Below are 19,516 nucleotides of genomic sequence, written 5' to 3' on the forward strand. Positions count from 1 at the left end.
TTCTTGATTCAAATAGAACATAGCATTTTAAACAACATTCTAATTTACTTCTATTATGACATTTTATTTTGTTATCCTTAAAGTAGGAAGGTAAGTTCGGGCGTGTGCACATGTCTGTTGCAAAACTGCTGCAATGTTGTATATTAGGAAATCGTGCAGCTACCTAGTTCTCTTACTGTCATTTAGTGTTCCAGACGTTCACACTACCTATCTAGATATCTCTTCAACAAAGAACATGGGAACAAAGTATATTTGATAATAGAAGGAAATTGGAAACTTTTTTTGAAATAGTTATCTTTCTGAATCATGAAAAGTGGGTTTGTCTAAGAAACTATTGGGCTGGTACACAGCAAAGGGCCATTAAACACATTTCAAGGGGCATGAAGCAAATTTTTTATTCTTGTAATGCATGATAGGGTGGGTAATTTTAAAGCCTTCCAATTTATATCAAGTTCTCTTGGTATCCTTTCTTGGGAAAAAAAATAGGTAAGCTCAGGAACATGTATTTGTCTGTAGAATCATATGGCAACAGTTTTTCCTGTAATGTACTGCTCCAGATGTGTATGCTACCTATCTAGATCTCTTCCACAAAATATACCATAAGAACAAAGCAACAATAGAATGTAAATTGTATCCTCAATTATAAAAGAGAACCTGTCCATTTTTAAAAATGTTTCCTAAAGAACATTATCAAGTCCTAAATGTTTTTAACCTTTTCCAGCCGTTGTATTCCGTCACAACGGCGCTGGGCTTTAAAGAAGTTATGATGGAATACAATGTCATAGCCAACGGCTGTCCTGAAGCCTACTGCGCTTGCGGTCTGGAGGGCGTTCCTAGCATCTTAGGGATGCCCCACAGACCCGATACCATAATTGAAATCTCGCAATCATTTTCACGATCACGTGATTTCAATTTGTCTACATCGGAACGTTGTTCCGATGTAGACTTTTTAACCTAGTCACAAAAGGGTTAACATACTTTTCTGCAATTGTTTTTATATAACTGATCTCTTACCTTCCTTAATAGGAAAGGTCAAACTGGGCTTTAGTCTGCAGACAAGGCTAGTCATGGACATTAAGTTAGACTAATATGCATTGTTTCAGTTCATCCATTAAACATACACACCTATCCTCCAAAAAAAAAAAATCTTTGGCTCCATCATCCCCATCTAATAACCACAATATTGTCATGCTCCTTACCTTCAAAACTTCTGTAAAGGCTTGTATATACCCACATTTTCTCTGATGCATTGCAATCTGGATTTCGCACCAAAACTCCACAGAAACAACAATCATTAAGGTTACTAATTACAGCAAAATTAAAAGGCCACTTTCTGTTAATCCTTCTTGATCCATTTGCAGCCTATGAGACTGTTGACCACCCTCTCTTGCTCCAAACCTTCAGCATTTGCGACACATCCCTCTTGTGGTTCTCTTGTCTGACTGGACAGTTAGTTTAACCTCAGTCACACCTGTGTTATTTGGTTCTCTTCTCAATTTATACATCATCCTTAATAAAGTCCCATGGGTTTCAATATCATTTGTATGATGTTGATACCCAAATCTACCTCTCTGCACCAGACCTATCCCCATCCATACTAACTCGTGTCACTGTCTTTCCAAATATTTTACCCTATATGTCCTTATACTACCTTAAATCTCTCTAAAACTGAGTTAATTATCCCTACACCCCAACTTTCTAGAACTGTGGATATCATTACTCCAACCCTGCATGTCCAATGTCTTAGAGTCACACTGGACTCAGATCTTATTCACTCCCCACATCCTGTCCCTTACACCGTAAAAACTCTAAAATTCACAACTTCCTCACACAAGACAAAGATTTTAATCCACTATCATTTCCGGCATTGACTATTTCTATCCTATCTATAGCTGCTGTCTCCCTTACAATTCATAACAAACACCTCTGCCAGGCTGATCTCAATCCCTTCACTGTCTTTCTCCAACCTCGAGAATAAACAAATCTTGACAGACGTTCAAGGCTCTTAACACTGCTCCCTTCTATATCTCAGACCTCGTCTCCAGATATTCTTCAACCTGTCCACTTCACTCTGCTCTTGACCTCCCCCGATTATGAACGGACATTTCTACACAATTATAGCCCTAAAATCGTGTTGTATCCTCTATTAAGACCAATAGAATCGCGTAGAAAACATGAGTAAATGACAGAAGCGCATCCATTGGCTAACTGATGGTACAGGCACGAACCACTATTGTGAAATAAATAACATATTCCAATCTCTGCTCGTTTAAATAGACGCCATAAGGAGAATGTCTGACATGATTATGTAGGCTATTTACTATAAGATAATTATATTGGATGTGCAATCGTAAATAAATGGGTTAAACTATTAGCGCAACGATGCTAGTATTATAATGACCGTAGGATATTCATACCGGAGCCATAACCAATCGGATACCTTATAGAATACAAGCCTTTTCTTAGGCGTCAGTCATTGGTGTTTAACGGGGCGTATCTCGCCCCTTGTGCGTGATTGGTCAATTCATCGGTTGCTTAGGACTATAAGAAGGGGTGGCACCCGGGCCTCGGCTTGTCTATGCTACATTGAAAAAGGCTGCCACTAACAGCCGAAACGCGTTTGTTGTGTAAATAGTAAGCACCTTGGTGCACTATTTTTGGTTTTAACTTTTAGTTCATGGTCTCTTGTCCCTGTCACCTGAAGCCGAGGGAGCAGTTATCGGCCAGGAAACGGGGGCAAGGTGACCTTAGTGTATGAATTGTATAGGTAATTTTCGATATATAAGGCCTTCCTTACTCATATAATTAATCACATTATATATGGGTTCTTTTTAAACTTCAAACTAATAAAAATTAAACTTTTTTAAACTTTACTATTTAGTAGGAATGAGTGCTAACACACCCCAATCTTGAGGGTTTCTTTTATCCTCTCTCCTCTTTTGATTAATTTAATTTGCGGGGTTAGCACCGGAAATACTTTTCCTTTATTCCACTAGTTTACTTTATCTAGTGCCAGTTCTCTACTCCAAACATAATACGTATCTATTGGGTGTAATTGTAGCATCCTTTTTTCTATTTTGAGTACTTGAGCACAGATAACATGGCCTTATTTGATCTTAGCGCAGAGATGGTCAGAGGATATAGATAAACTTACCTCTGACCTGAATAATAAAAGTACTGTTGAAAGAGAGGTATCTGGTGAATGGTCACAACCTTTGAAAGATTTAAAAAAAGATAAGGAAGAAACAAATTAAAGGCCAATGGAACCTAGGAATGTATGATTTTTATCATAAAAATGTCATACCCAGAGGTTTACGCCTTAAATTATTCCCTTCTTTTTACAATCTGAAACCAGAGTTGATGACTAAATGGGAGCAAGCATTAACTGAATGCTCACTTAAGCTTATAGGCTATTTGATAGAACACGAAACTGAAAAATTAAGTTCTGTAACGCAGGAAATCAATAAGCTTAGTGAGGATCTCAAACTATATTAAACAAGAGAGGATTTTAAAAAATCATATAAAAAATGATGTGGAGAGATTTGCCAAATTTATCTCTGAAAGGAAAGAGAAAAAGATTGACAGGGATCTAAATGATTATTCCCAAGGGAAAGTGTATTCATGGAAAAAGGGAAGTAACCAAACATCAGATTCAGAAAATACTGATATAGAATATGAATCTCCAGACACAGAAGTATCAGATTCTGAGGGTCTCCCTAAGTCCATCCTTGTCAATAAGAATAAACAGAAACCTAAACCACACATTAACAAGCTCCCTTTAGACGTAGGACCAGGAGAGGTAGAGGTAAAACATCCGCAAACCAGGAGACAGGTCCGCTTCAACCAGAAACCACAAGCTCACAAAAACCAATCATACAAAAAGAAATAACACATAATGATGCAGCTGATAATTTGAATATTTTAAATCTATCAAATAAAGTACTCACACCTGCACATATATCTGCGCTAAAGAAAGGGTTATCCTTTGTACCTTCTAACCAAATTAATAAGTTCGAGGCCATTAAAGACACACATTTTTTTGTTAGGAAAATCTTACTCAGAAAGTATTTTGCAAATACAGAAGACCCCAGTACTTTATCCCCTGCTGATCAAACAGCTTTAAATGACCTAATGGCTTTGTTAGAGGAAAATATAAACACGACAAGTGAAGACACTGATCAAACCAATAATAATAACTGGAGGGAAATATTAAAAACCAAATCTCAATTTGTCCCACCCAGCCATATTTCTCCTCAGGCCATTACATTCCTGAATCTAGTTTGTAATGACATTCAGACTATAAAAGACAGTGGATATTCCACAGGTAACATTAATCAAGCAGAAATAGAAGCATTACAAGAAATGACCAAATGGACTGATGTCCAAATTAAAAACAGCGATAAAGGGGGTAACATAGTAATATGGCCAACCACTATGTATGTAGAGGAAGCCATGAAACAACTATGTAACAAAACAAACTACAAAAAATTACTGGGAAACCCGACGCAAAACTTTCTTGAAATCTATTGCAAACTTATTAATACTGCTCTGGCTGATAAAATTATCGACCAAAAAGAATATAAGTACTTAACTGTCAATAACCCTAAAGTAGCCACAATGTACCTACTGCCCAAAGTCCATAAAAAACAGAATTTAGGCTTACCTGATAAATTACTTTCTCCAACGGTGTGTCCGGTCCACGGCGTCATCCATTACTTGTGGGAAATGTTCTCCCCCACAGGGAAAGGCAAGGAGAGGACACAGCAAGAGCTGTCCATATAGCTCCGCCCCCCAGTCATTCGACCGACGGTTAGGAGAAAAAGGAGAAACTATAGGGTGCCGTGGTGACTAGTGTATAAAGAAAACATTTTTCAACCTGATTAAAAAAACCAGGGCGGGCCGTGGACCGGACACACCGTTGGAGAAAGTAATTTATCAGGTAAGCATAAATTCTGTTTTCTCCAACATTGGTGTGTCCGGTCCACGGCGTCATCCATTAATTGTGGGAACCAATACCAAAGCTTTAGGACACGGATGAAGGGAGGGAGCAAATCAGGTTACCTAAACAGAAGGCACCACGGCTTGCAAAACCTTTCTCCCAAAAACAGCCTCCGAAGAAGCAAAAATATCAAATTTGTAGAATTTGGCAAAAGTGTGCAGAGAAGACCAAGTCGCTGCCTTACATATCTGGTCAACAGAAGCCTCGTTCTTATAGGCCCATGTGGAAGCCACAGCCCTAGTAGAGTGAGCTGTGATACGGTCAGGAGGCTGCCGTCCGGCAGTCTCATAAGCCAAGCAGATAATGCTTTTCAGCCAGAAAGAGAGAAAGGTAGCAGTAGCTTTTTGACCTCTCCTCTTACCAGAGTAAACGACAAACAAGGATGAGGTTTGTCTAAAATCTTTTGTTGCTTCTAAATAGAACTTTAAAGCACGAACAACATCTAAATTGTGTAATAAACGTTCCTTCTTTGAAACTGGATTCGGACACAAAGAAGGAACAACTATTTCCTGGTTGATGTTCTCGTTGAAAACAACTTTTGGAAGAAAACCAGGCTTAGTACGCAAAACAACCTTATCTGAATGGAACACCAGATAGGGTGGATCACACTGCAAAGCAGATAATTCAGAAACTCTTCTAGCAGAAGAAATAGCAACCAAAAACAGAACTTTCCAAGATAGTAACTTAATATCTATGGAATGTAAAGGTTCAAACGGAACCCCTTGAAGAACTGAAAGAACTAAATTTAGACTCCAAGGAGGAGTCATGGGTCTGTAAACAGGCTTGATTCTAACCAAAGCCTGAACAAAAGCTTGTACATCTGGCAAAGCTGCCAGTCGTTTGTGCAACAAGACGGATAATGCAGAAATCTGTCCTTTTGGAGAACTAGCTGACAATCCTTTATCCAAACCTTCTTGGAGAAAGGAGAGAATCTTTGGAATTTTAATCTTACTCCAGGAGAATCCTTTGGATTCACACCAACAGATATATTTTTTCCATATTTTATGGTAAATCCTTCTAGTCACAGGTTTTCTGGCTTGGACCAGAGTATCAATCACAGAATTTGAAAACCCACGCTTGGATAAAATCAAGCGTTCAATTTCCAAGCAGTCAGCTGCAGAGAGACTAGATTGGGATGTTCGAATGGACCTTGTACTAGAAGGTCCTGTCTCAAAGGTAGCTTCCATGGTGGAGCCGATGACATATTCACCAGGTCTGCATACCAAGTCCTGCGTGGCCACGCAGGAGCTATCAGAATCACCGAGGCCTTCTCCTGTTTGATCCTGGCTATGAGCCTGGGGAGGAGAGGAAATGGTGGAAACACATATGCTAGGTTGAACGACCAAGGCGCCACTAATGCATCCACTAGAGTCGCCTTGGGATCCCTGGATCTGGACCCGTAGCAAGGAATCTTAAAGTTCTGACGGGACGCCATTAGATCCATGTCTGGAATGCCCCATAATTGGGTTAACTGAGCAAAGACCTCCGGATGGAGTTCCCACTCCCCCGGATGGAAAGTCTGACGACTCAAATAGTCCGCCTCCCAGTTGTCTACTCCTGGGATGTGAATAGCAGATAGATGGCAGGAGTGATTCTCTGCCCATTGGATTATCTTGGTTACTTCCTTCATCGCTAGGGAACTCTTTGTTCCCCCCTGATGATTGATATACGCAACAGTCGTTATGTTGTCCGACTGAAATCTTATGAACCTGGCTTCCGCTAGCTGAGGCCAGGCCAGGAGCGCATTGAATATAGCTCTTAGTTCCAAAATGTTTATCGGGAGAAGCGACTCTTCCCGCGACCATAGGCCCTGAGCTTTCAGAGAGTCCCAGACCGCGCCCCACCCCAAGAGTCTGGCGTCGGTCGTGACGATGACCCACTCCGGTCTGCGGAAACTCATTCCCTGAGACAGGTGATCCTGGGTCAACCACCAGAGAAGTGAGTCCCTGGTTACCTGGTCTACTTGAATTTGGGGAGACAAGTCTGTATAGTCCCCATTCCACTGATTGAGCATGCACAGCTGTAATGGTCTTAGATGAATTCAAGCAAAAGGAACCACATCCATTGCTGCGACCATTAGTCCTATTACTTCCATGCATTGAGCTATGGAGGGTTGAGGAATAGAGTGAAGAACTCGACAAGCTTTTAGAAGCTTTGTCTTTCTGACGTCTGTGAGAAAGATCTTCATTTCCACAGAATCTATTATTGTTCCCAGAAAAGGAACCCTTGTGGACGGTGACAGTGAACTGTTTTCTATGTTCACTTTCCACCCGTGAGATCTGAGAAAAACCAACACAATGTCTGTATGAGCCCTTGCTTTGGAAAGAGACGCTTGGATTAGGAGGTCGTCTAGATAAGGTGCTACAGCGATGCCCCTCGGTCTTAGGACCGCTAGAAGGGACCCTAGCACCTTTGTGAAGATTCTGGGAGCGGTGGCTAAACCGAATGGAAGAGCCACAAACTGGTAATGTTTGTCCAGAAAGGCGAACCTCAGGAACTGATGATGAGATTTGTGGATTGGGATATGCAGATACGCATCCTTCAGATCCACGGTAGTCAAAAATTGACCCTGCTGGATTGTTGGTAAGATTGTCCGAATGGTTTCCATCTTGAAGGATGGAACTCTGAGGAACTTGTTTAATATCTTTAAATCCAGAATTGGCCTGAAAGTTCCCTCTTTTTTGGGAACCACAAACAGGTTTGAGTAAAACCCTAGACCTTGTTCCCCGGAGGGGACTGGGTTTATCACTCCCATCTTTGATAGGTCTCTTACACAATGTAAGAATGCCTGTTTCTTTATCTGGTCTGAAGATAAGCGAGACAGGTGGAACCTTCCCTTTGGAGGAAGTCCCTTGAATTCTAACAGGTATCCCTTGGAAACTCTCTAGTGCCCAGGGATCCAGAACATCTCTTGCCCAAGCCTGAGCGAAGAGAGATAGTCTGCCCCCTACCAGATCCAGTCACGGATCGGGGGCTACCCCTTCATGCTGTCTTGGGAGCAGCAGCAGGTTTCTTGGTTTGTTTACCCTTGTTCCAGCCTTGCATGGGCTTCCAAGCAGGTTTGGGCTGGGCCGCGTTACCTTCTTGTCTAGCGGCAGTGGAGTTATTAGCCGGTCCGTTCCTGAAATTGCGAAAGGAACGAAAATTAGACTTGTTCTTAGCCTTAAAAGGCCTATCCTGTGGGAGGGCATGGCCCTTACCCCGAGTGATGTCTGAAATAATTTCCTTCAATTCCGGCCCAAAAAGGGTCTTACCCTTGAAAGGAATATTCAGTAACTTAGTCTTGGACGACACGTCTGCCGACCAGGATTTTAGCCAAAGCGCCCTCCGCGCTACTATAGCAAAACCTGAGTTTTTCGCTGCCAATTTCGTTATTTGAAAGGCGGCATCCAATATAAAGGAATTAGCTAACTTTAATGCGTGAATTCTGTCCATGACTTCTTCATAGGAAGTCTCTTTCTGGAGCGACCTTTCTAGTTCTTCGAACCAAAAGGACGCCGCTGAAGTGACAGTAATAACACACGTAGCTGGTTGAAGGATGAACCCTTGCTGAACAAAAATCTTTTTAAGCAATCCTTCCAATTTTTTATCCGTAGGATCTTTGAAAGCGCAGCTGTCCTCTATAGGAATAGTTGTGCGCTTCGCTAGTGTTGAAACAGCTCCCTCAACCTTCGGGACCGTTTGCCATGCGTCCCTTCTAGGGTCTACTATGGGAAACATTTTCTTAAATATAGGAGGTGGGGCAAAGGGTACACCTGGCTTCTCCCACTCCTTTTCCACTATGTTCGCTACCCTCTTAGGTATTGGAAAAGCGTCGTCGTGCACTAAAAATTTGTCCAATTTGCACAACTTCTCTGGTACTACCATGGAATCACAGTCATCCAGAGTAGCTAATACCTCCTTAAGCAAAGCGCGGAGATGTTCTAGCTTAAACTTAAATGCCACTAGATCAGGTTCTGCCTGTTGAGAAATTTTTCCTGAGTCTGAAATTTCACCCTCAGACAGCCCTTCCCTCACAGCCAATTCCGATTGATGTGAGGGTAAAATAGATAAGGCATCGTCAGCGTCTGATTGTTCATCCTTTTTATCTGTATTTAAAACTGAACAATCACGCTTTCTCTGAAAAACTGGCAGTTTGGATAAAAGATTTGCTATAGAATTATCCACTACTGCTGATAATTGTTGCATAGAAATAAGCACTGGCGTGCTAGGTGTCGCCTGTGCGGGCAAAGCTGGTGTAGACACAGAAGGAGAGGATGTAGAACTATCCCCACTACCGTCATTAGATAAATCATCTTGGGCAACATTATGAAAAATAACAGAGCTGTCCTGATTTTGTTTGGACGCTATGGCGCAATTATCACAAACACTCGAAGGGGGAACCACATTTGTCTCTATACACACAGAACATAGGTTATCTGATGGAACAGACATGTTAAACAGATTTAGGCAGGCAAACAATGCAATAAAAACGATTTTAAACAAAAACGTTACTGTCTCTTTAAATAATAAAATGACACATTTATTTCTGAATGTTCAAAAAACTATGAAGGATTTATCCGATTTTTCTGAAATTTGGACCCCAGTGTCTTAATGCTTAGAAAGTATTGCACAGCAAATATGGAGACTCTATCTCTTAAAACAAGCTAATTGTTGGATTTAACCATTTTTACACACCACAATCCCAGCTACAGCCTTGCTGCAGCTTTTTACCTTCCTTAGGGGTCACCATTCGCAGAAAAAAGCCTTTTGGAGTCACTTTCTGAACCACAGGACCCTCTCACATGAATCTGCATGCACTGCCTTGAAATTCAACTGCACAGCTGAAGTGCCAAAATGAGGCTTCCTCCCTCAGCACACTAGAGTGAAGGGGCCTTCCTGACTAGATTTAGGTGTCTAAAACAAGCCAGATCAATAAAAAAACGTTCCCAAGTGTATGTGAGCTTCTAAAATATTTCAAATGGTATAATATTGTAATAAAAAACAATCGATTTAGCCCCTAACAGATAGTCTTGAGAAAGGCCTAGTCTAGGCCGAAACGCGTTGGCATACTGGTGAGCTTGGTTTTAATTACCTATATTATATATCATATACAGTGTTGCACTATTTGTTTCTCTTTTGTTCCCTTTTAGGTATTCTATCGATGTATTTGTTTGTTATGGATCTTACCAAGGATTTTTAACGTCTGAATTAAGGATTTGTTTTCACTAGATCTTTAGTGCTTTTTAATATTATCACTGATTTTCTATTTTTGTCTTTTGATTTTTGACCTTTGTTTATCATTTGAATTCAAGTTTTCCACGTGGATTTTTTCACAAGTTATTTTTATTTTTATACACCTCACGGATTTACAATTTTTTAATTTAGCAGCTGAACCACAATAATTTGACCCACTCAACGTTTACATTCTACTATTATTGACTTCACGTTATATTTCTACACGTCACTTTGGAGGAAACACTACTGGATTCACTTACATATAACCGGTTGAACATTTGAACATTTTTTATGTACGCCAATTTTTTTGAACACTATTTTTTGTGAATGCTATTTTTCTTTTTTGTGAATGCTATTTTTCTTTGTTGAAAGCTATTGTGTGTACTCAATCACTCACTTAGGGTGTTTATATTATTGAATGTACATGTCCTTCTAACTCCTCATCACTGGCTCACTAAGTCAGCGTCACATGCTATACTCCATTGGATATTTTTAGATATTTTTAGATTTGTTTATTATATATATATATTTTTTTTTGTTAAGTCAGACATGGATCCATGCGTCTGATTGCCATTTGTAAATTTTTATATGTATTAAAATGTACCTTTTACTAGCCTTTTAAGCTTTTTAGCGCTTACTCTCTCCCCATTTTAACTTTTGTATTGTTAGCCTACTAGGAGGCTATATAGTTAGTAAGCTTAAGGCCCTGGGTGTAGCGCTCGGTCCACTTCTCCTGTTCTCAATAAAAAAAACGTTCCCAAGTGTATGTGAGCTTATAAAATATTTCAAATGGTATAATACTGTAATAAAAACCAATCGATTTAGCCCCTAACAGTGTCTACCAGCATAAAAAACAAAAAGGGGAAGCCTGTTATCTTTTTTGCTGAGGTGAAAGAAAAATGGCTTACCGTTTCCCCTGAGGGGAAAAATGACTGTCATCTAGCATTAGCCTGTGTTGTTAGAAGGAGACTAGTCATACCTGAAGCAGATGAGTCTGCAAACTGTTACCCCCAATTGAAGTTCTCTTGTTTCAACAGTCCTGCGTGGTAACAGTAATGGATTTTAGTTACTTGTGCTAAAATCATAGCCCTCTTAAACAGAAATCTTCATCACTTTTCTGTTATAGAGTAAATAGTACAAGCCAGCACTATTTTAAAATAACAAACTCTTGATAGAAGAATAAAAAACTACAACTAACACCACAAACTCCTCGCCATCCCCGTGGTAGATGCTACTTGTTCAGAGCGGCAAGGAGAATGACTGGGGGGCGGAGCCAGAGGGGGAGCTATATGGACAGCTCTTGCTGTGTGCTCTCCTTGCCTTTTCCTGTGGGGGAGAACATTACCCACAAGTAATGGATGACGCCGTGGACCGGACACACCAATGTTGGAGAAATATCTCCTGTCCACCAGGGAGACCCATTGTCTCAGGCATAGGGTCACTCACAGAGAAAGCAAGTAGATATGTTGATGCTAGGTTAAGACACATAGTAATCGCATTACCATCGTATACAAGAGACACTATGCATATCTTAAACAAAATACAAACACTGGAAATAACACAGCAGTCAACACTTGTCACTTGTGACGTCGAATCCCTGTATACGAGCATAAAGACTGAATGGGGTATAAAAGCTATTGCTTATTTCTTACAAAAGGAAGAAAATATGGACACACAAACAAAAGATTTTATCATCAGACTACTCAAGTTTATATTAACACACAACTACTTTGTGTTCGATGATAATTTCTTTCTTCAGGTTTGTGGAACCGCAATGGGCACATCTTGTGCACCGACTTACGCAAATATATACCTGGGCTGGTGGGAAGAGACGATTGTGTTCAGTGACAACAACTATCAGTACACACAATACATCTCCCACTGGTCCAGGTATATAGATGATATTCTCTTGATTTGGGAAGGCCCAATAGAAATACTGGGAGAATTCTTCATGATGCTCAATGACAATCCATTTGGTCTATATCTAACACATAGTGAGAGTACAGAAAAAGTTGAATTTTTAGATTTAACTATTTCCAAGTGTGATAATCGACTAGTGACAGAAACATACAGAAAAGTTACTGCCACAAATAACATCCTACACGCATCAAGTAACCATCATCCTTCCACTATAAAGAGCCTCCCTTATGGAGAATATTTAAGATTAAGGAGAAATTGCACAGATATTTCTGCTTTCAAGGAGTCAGCACAAGACTTGAAGAACAGATTACTCAAACGGGGCTACTCTAGGAGATCACTTGCCAGAGCATATAATAAAGCTTTAAACAAAAATAGACAAGAACTCTTAAAACCTAACATTAAATGTGATTCAGAATCCAATGTTATTAGATTCATATCGACATACAACACACAGAGTAATCAAGTCAGTTCCATTGTCCATAAACACTGGCATATACTACAAAGTGATGAAAGTCTAAAAAAACTCATACCAGACAGACCATCTCTAACTTTTAGAAGAGGTAGAAACCTTATGGACAATCTTACCATGAGTCATTTTGACAGAAATAGGAACAAGAAACCAATACACCAAGGATCCACCCCATGTGGTCACTGCAAAATATGCCAATATATGATCAGAAAAGACTGCATTACTGATAGGTTTTCCAAAAAATGGAAAATAAAGACTCCTATAAATTGCCAGAGTGATAACGTAATTTATTGCCTTTCCTGTTCGTGTAATTTAATTTACACTGGGATGACTACCTGCAAATTACGAACATGAATCACAGAGCATCTGTGCAATATACGCAATGCAGAAAAAGATCAACTTGATGGCAAACAGATAACTAGTGTGGCCAAACACTTTTTGTTAAAACATTCTGGAAAACCCAACTCTTTTAGATGCTGGGGCCTTGAAAGGGTTAAACCAGGCATTAGAGGAGGTGATACAGAAAATGTGTTACTAAGAAAAGAAATAGGTTGGATCTTTAGGTTAAATTCAGTTACCCCACATGGTATGAATGAAGCAAACAATTATTGGGTATTCCTATAATAACAACCAAAGTATGGATGAACTCTTGTATGTCATATAATATCTAATTGGATCTGAATTATTTTAATCCTTTACTACTATTGAATATGATGATATAGAGCACCAATGTTATCCCTAGGACAACTGAATTCTAGTGCCAGGGAATAACATTAATTGGATGATGCGTGAATTTGTATCTATATGCGAATTCACAGATAAATCCTTTATCATTTTTTATTCATATTACATTTAAAATATAGATTAAAATATAATCTTTGTGCCGCCCATAGTACTTATGTATAATTTATACATTCATGTGACCAATCCATGGTTATGTTAGCTTTAGGGTAATACTTAAGGACAAACCATATTTATATGTATTTTCATACTAATTTTGTGGTACTGCCCCAAGGTGTTCCCATAGCGTCTTTCATTACCATGACTACAGCACCAAACACTAGCTCAATACTGCTGATGCCAATTTAATAACATAACATGTTTATTTGTACAGGGACCTTTCTCACTTGCACTACATTGTAATTTGTGGGAAATGTACCTCCAAGTTCTAGGTAAAATATAAGCTGAGGTTTATGTGTTATATATGTAACACTTTGATTACGAACGGACATTTCTACACAATTATAGCCCTAAAATCGTGTTGTGTCCTCTATTAAGACCAATAGAATCGCGTAGAAAACATGAGTAAATGAGAGAAGCGCATCCATTGGCTAACTGATGGTACAGGCACAAACCACTATTAATGTGAAATAAATAACAACATATTCCAATCTCTGCTCGTTTAAATAGACGCCATAAGGAGAATGTCTGACATGATTATGTAGGCTATTTACTATAAGATAATTATATTGGATGTGCAATCGTAAATAAATGGGTTAAACTTTTAGCGTAACGATGCTAGTATTATAATGACCGTAGGATATTCATACCGGAGCTATAACCAATCGGATACCTTATAGAATACAAGCCTTTTCTTAGGCGTCAGTCATTGGTGTTTAACGGGGCGTATCTCGCCCCTTGTGCGTGATTGGTCAATTCATCGGTTGCTTAGGACTATAAGAAGGGGTGGCACCCGGGCCTCGGCTTGTCTATGCTACATTGAAAAAGGCTGCCACTAACAGCCGAAACGCGTTTGTTGTGTAAATAGTAAGCACCTTGGTGCACTATTTTTGGTTTTAACTTTTAGTTCATGGTCTCTTGTCCCTGTCACCTGAAGCCGAGGGAGCAGTTATCGGCCAGGAAACAGGGGGGCAAGGTGACCTTAGTGTATAAGTTGTATAGGTAATTTTCGATATATAAGGCCTTCCTTACTCATATAATTAATCACATTATATATGGGTTCTTTTTAAACTTCAAACTAATAAAAATTAAACTTTACTATTTAGTAGGAATGAGTGCTAACACACCCCAATCTTGAGGGTTTCTTTTATCCTCTCTCTCCTTTTGATTAATTTAATTTGCGGGGTTAGCACCGGAAATACTTTTCCTTTATTCCACTAGTTTACTTTATCTAGTGCCAGTTCTCTACTCCAAACATAATGAGGGATAGATTAAAAATGTGTGTGAGGATTGGGGTAAGAGAGTAGTAGTTGTGAGGTGATATTAAGGGGACAAGTAGTGATGTGAGATGAAGATACAAGGACAAAAACTTCTTCCTAAGTAGCAGGTACAAAAGAGCTGAATTTGTGGGTTTTGGGCATGGGTGAACAGTTGGAGATTACTTAATTTCTGATCAAATCAATTTTGTTGGTTAAGTGGCTGGCAAAATCTTCAGAGAGAAGTGGAAATAGGTCGGGTGGACTTGGAAAGGATAAGGGCAGAATAGTAGGAGTTAAAATAAACTTGTAACAAAACAAGCCAGCTGAAAATAGGTATTTTTTCCAATGCTGCTTAGTAATGTGGTAACATCCGTGTAAGTATCGTGTCAGAGGAGTATGCCAGGGCTGAGTTGAGGATTAGTGCTAGAGCTATGGTAGGAGGTGCCAAATTGTCAATGATGGAAGTAGAATTATAGTCACAGGTTAGGCAGAGAATAGAGGATTGAGAGTTTGAAAGATGTTGCTGATCGAATGACGACGCTTCTGTGGAGTTTAGTGTGAGGGCTAGATGGAAGGAGAGCAGTAGGAAGTGCAGTGAGGTTATGATGGTCAGAAAGAAGAAAATGGGAATTTGTGAAGTTTAGAGTGCATTGATGGCTGAAAATCAGATCAAGGGAGCATCCATCTTTGTAAGTGGGAGAGTAGGATCATTGTAACAGAACTTAAAACTGAGCTGGAGAAGTTTTTTTGGCAGCAGGATTGTCAACAGGGAGGTTGAAATCCCTAATAATAAGGGCAAGGATGTCTACAGCTGGTATACTGGCAACACAGCCCATTAAGCCATATGGACTTGGCAACTACATCAAAGGGTACTTTGCCTAGCGTACCCTGTTGACAAAGTAGCCACATCCAACCTCATGCTCTGGCTGTTAGCTATGACCTATACAGCAGCCAGAGGCAGGCCCGGCGCTTGCATAAGGTAGGCACGGCAGCCGCCTTAGGTAGCCCAAAGCAGGGGGGGTGCAATCTTGGAGCGGCAACAATTTTTTGTTGGGGTGTGTCCCCACCCAGAGAAGTTCCTCCCTGCTACAGCCTCATCACACGGCAGGCTCCCTGCCAGACTATCAACGACATGACAGCCACTGAGGGAGAAAATATCAATATGGAGGTCATCCTGGGGCTATATTTATTAATTGTTATGCAGCACAATCACTGTCTGATTTGCTTTGCAGTGCTACAACTTAGAAAGTTGCTTAAAATGTCTTGCTCGATCTGAATCATGATAGAGAAAATGTGGGTTTCATTTCCCTTTAGCAATGGGATGGTATGTAATCAAGGTGGGGGGGGGGGGGGGGGGGGGGGCGCGGGGGGGGCAAAATGTATCCTCGCCTGTGTGGCCAAATATCCTAGCACTGGCCAGAGGCAGTAGGCATCACCCTGCATATGGTAAGGGAGTGCTGATTGTGCTCCCATTTTTATTTGAAGGTAGTTTATTAGATCATTAAAGACAGTGACACGGTCTGTGTCAGCTCGAGGTGAGAGTTCCCTAATTAAAAAAAAAAAAAAAAAATCCCTAAACTGCATACTGGCAGACTCTCTGACAGTATCTAAGATGGTGGTGACCAGTGGGGGTTGTAGGGTAATCTCTACACTACTTCTAAAATTAACTTTACAAGCTGCCTGATTAACCCAACCCCTTCACTGCCGGGAATTTCAGACGTGCGCAGCTGCAATTAACTGCATTTTAATTGCCTGCTGTTTCTGAACAAAGGGGATGCTAAAGAAGCTTTTATATCCATTTGTGTCATGATTGGTGAAAAAGTTTATTTTTTAATATGATTGCATTTGGCGGCAAAACGGGTGCTTGAAATATACAAAAATGGAACTTGATCAATACCTTGGGTTGTCTACTAAAAAACAAAACATTTCTTTCTAATGACACGAGTCCATAGATCATCTAATTACTAATGGGATATCACTCCTGCCCAGCCTGGAGGCAGCAAGAGAGCACCACAGCAAAGCTGTTAAATATCACCTCCCACCCAGTCATTTCTCTTTGCCTGTGTTAGAGCAAGGAAGTGGTAAGTTAGGTGTTAGAAAATGATTCTTCAATCGAGTTTATTTTTTGAGTAGCACAAGATTGTGCAGCCTTTGTTCTAGGGTGTAGCCTTAGTCCACATCAGTCTCTTCAGTAGGGCAGTGGCGGCTTTAGAGCAATGGGAACTTGTGGGACACTACTTCTCAACTGCGCCTCCCATATGATTTATGCTGCCCTTATTCTGAAAGCCTGAGGGGAATACTCAGTCTTTTTTCTTTCCACAGGTCTATGTGAGGGAGACAACCTCTCAAACCTGGTGAGCTGCCTTGCTGTCAGGCAGATTTATGAGGTAAGTGCTGACTTATTTATTTCTGGGGAAGAAGCACTCAGAACAAGTGGGCACTTTATTCAAAGACAAGAGAGAGTCAAAATGATGGGCTATTTTAAAAGTCAAAGCACTTAAACTCTCCTATACTGGAGAGGATTTTCAGACAGCAGGTTATGCAGGCACTGGGGCTGAGAATAGTCTGTCTGGCTGGTGGTTTCACTTCTCTCAGAGGTTAAACTATAAAACAATATGCCGACCGGGAGATTGTTATTTTGAGACGCCCACGAGGGGCGGAGATAAGCGAGGCAGCAATCTGCATTGTGCGCCACTTTCTTCCGAGTGTGGAGGAGACAGAATTCAAGGGGTTGTCTAGAAACATATGGTTTTCTCAAAGCGTACGTTTCTAGGACCGGAAAACGTCTCATCTTGTCTGCTGTGGGAGTCCAGATCTATGGCTACTAACAGGGACTAAACTCCGGTGTTAGCAGGGCAGGTAGGCACCTCAGCAGAGCAGCTGGAGGTGTAGAGGTGTGTTTTTTTTTGTTTTTTTTAAAAAGACACGTTGAGTCCACGGATTTCATCCTTGTGGGATTTCACCTCCTGGTCAGCAGGAGGAGGCAAAGAGCACCACAGCAGAGCTGCTATATATAGCTCCTCCCCTCCCTCCCACTCCCGTCATTCTCTTTGCCTACGTTAGTGATAGGAAGAGGTAAAGTGAGGTGTTAGTTATAGATTCTTCAATCAAGAGTTTATTATTTTTAAAGCAGTGCCAGAGAGTGCTGCTTTGTTCTTGGCTGTAGCCGTAGTCTATATCAGTCTCTACAGTAGAGCATCTGGTGGCTTTAGAGCAATGGGAACTTGTGAGACATAATTCTCACTGCGCCTCCCATATTGATGCTGCCCTGATTCCAGAATACCTGAGGGATATTTACTCAGGAACTTCTTTTTCAGGTCCATAGGAGGGAGAGGACCTCTTACACCTGATACACTGCCTGACTAAACGGCAGACATGTGAGGTAAGTGCCACTTTGAGTTTTTTTTGTGTAATAAACCCCAGAAAAACAGAGACAGGAGAGCACTCTATTCACATGTTGTATATCTAAGGGCTCAGGGAAGTCTCTTGATATTGGGGACATAAATCCTCACTGAAGATCTATACAAGCAGGCACTGGGGCTAGGAGACATTTTTTATTTGGGAGCTGGTGGTTTAACGGTGGCTTAATTATGCAATATGCTGACCGGGAGAGACTGCGTGTGGCGACGCCCACGATGGGCAGGGCTTCCTATTACGCGCCTTTTCACTGCGCTTCAGTGGCCATTTCTACAACAGAACGTTTACTTCTGCCTATGTCTAGCAACGCATGGTTCTGAGATACATGCGTTTCTAGGAGCAGTTAGAACAGCGATATTTCCCTGTGTTATCTGGATTGTGGCACACCAAGAAAGAGGTTTTGCAGGTCCTGTAGTCAGGTAGACACCACAGCAGGGCTGCTGAGGTGTAGGGATGTCATTTATTTTTGGTTTAAATCGTCTTATCTGTGCAGGAAGAAAAAAAAAAAGTTACACTTTAAATTTAAAGGCACAGTAACATTTTTATTTTAAAATCTTTTTTGGTTACAAATAACAGATGTTTTATTCAGAATTGTATTATTGTGATCAGTATGGACCAAGGGGCTTTACAAGAGGTCACTTGCTCCTTGTGTTTTGACGCAAATGTGGAACCATCAATCCCTTTCTGTTCCTCATGTATTGAGAGGACTATAAATTACAGAGAAAAGATTTTATCTGAGCAAGATTTTTCTGAGGCAGATGTTGTCCAGGAATCTAATGCAGATATGCTGCATTCGTCTCCTCAATTGTCCCAAATTTTACAGCCCTCACAACCAGTGCCCTGTGCTTCCACTATAGCTCCTGCTGCAGTTACTCTAGGAGACATCGCTTCTATCATGTCTTCTACCATTTCTGATGCATTGTCTGCCTTCCCTGTGTTGCAGGGAAAACGCAAGAGGAAAATCAGATCAGTAAGTGCGATTTGTGACGCAGTTGTTGCAATTTCAAGGGTCCCCTCCCAGAGGCCTGAAGAGGAGGATGCCGTCGTAGCATCTGAAGGTGAATTTTCAGATTCCGAAAGTGTAATTCCCATTTCTGATACTGAGGTTGTATCTTTCAGGTTCAAGCTGGAACACCTCCGTCTGTTGCTCAAGGAGGTTTTAGCGACTTTGGACGATAGTGACTCCACTGTAGTGGTTGTTCCTAAAAAATCCAGTAAACTGAACAGATATTTTGAGGTTCCTTCCTCGTCAGACGTTTTTCCGGTCCCTGACCGAGCTTCTGAAATCATTGCTAAGGAGTGGGAGAGGCCGGGTATATCTTTTTCTCCATCTCC

General features: G+C 40.7%; 1 protein-coding gene across 1 annotated transcript in view; it reads right to left on the reverse strand.

Moving 5' to 3' along the window:
• Nucleotides 1-19,516, reverse strand: part of SLC24A5 (solute carrier family 24 member 5) — a 171,080-nt gene that overhangs the window by 2,959 nt on the left and 148,605 nt on the right. The window lies entirely within an intron of this gene.

Source organism: Bombina bombina, chromosome 6 (assembly GCF_027579735.1).
Source record: "Bombina bombina isolate aBomBom1 chromosome 6, aBomBom1.pri, whole genome shotgun sequence".
NCBI classification, from domain to species: Eukaryota; Metazoa; Chordata; class Amphibia; order Anura; family Bombinatoridae; genus Bombina; species Bombina bombina.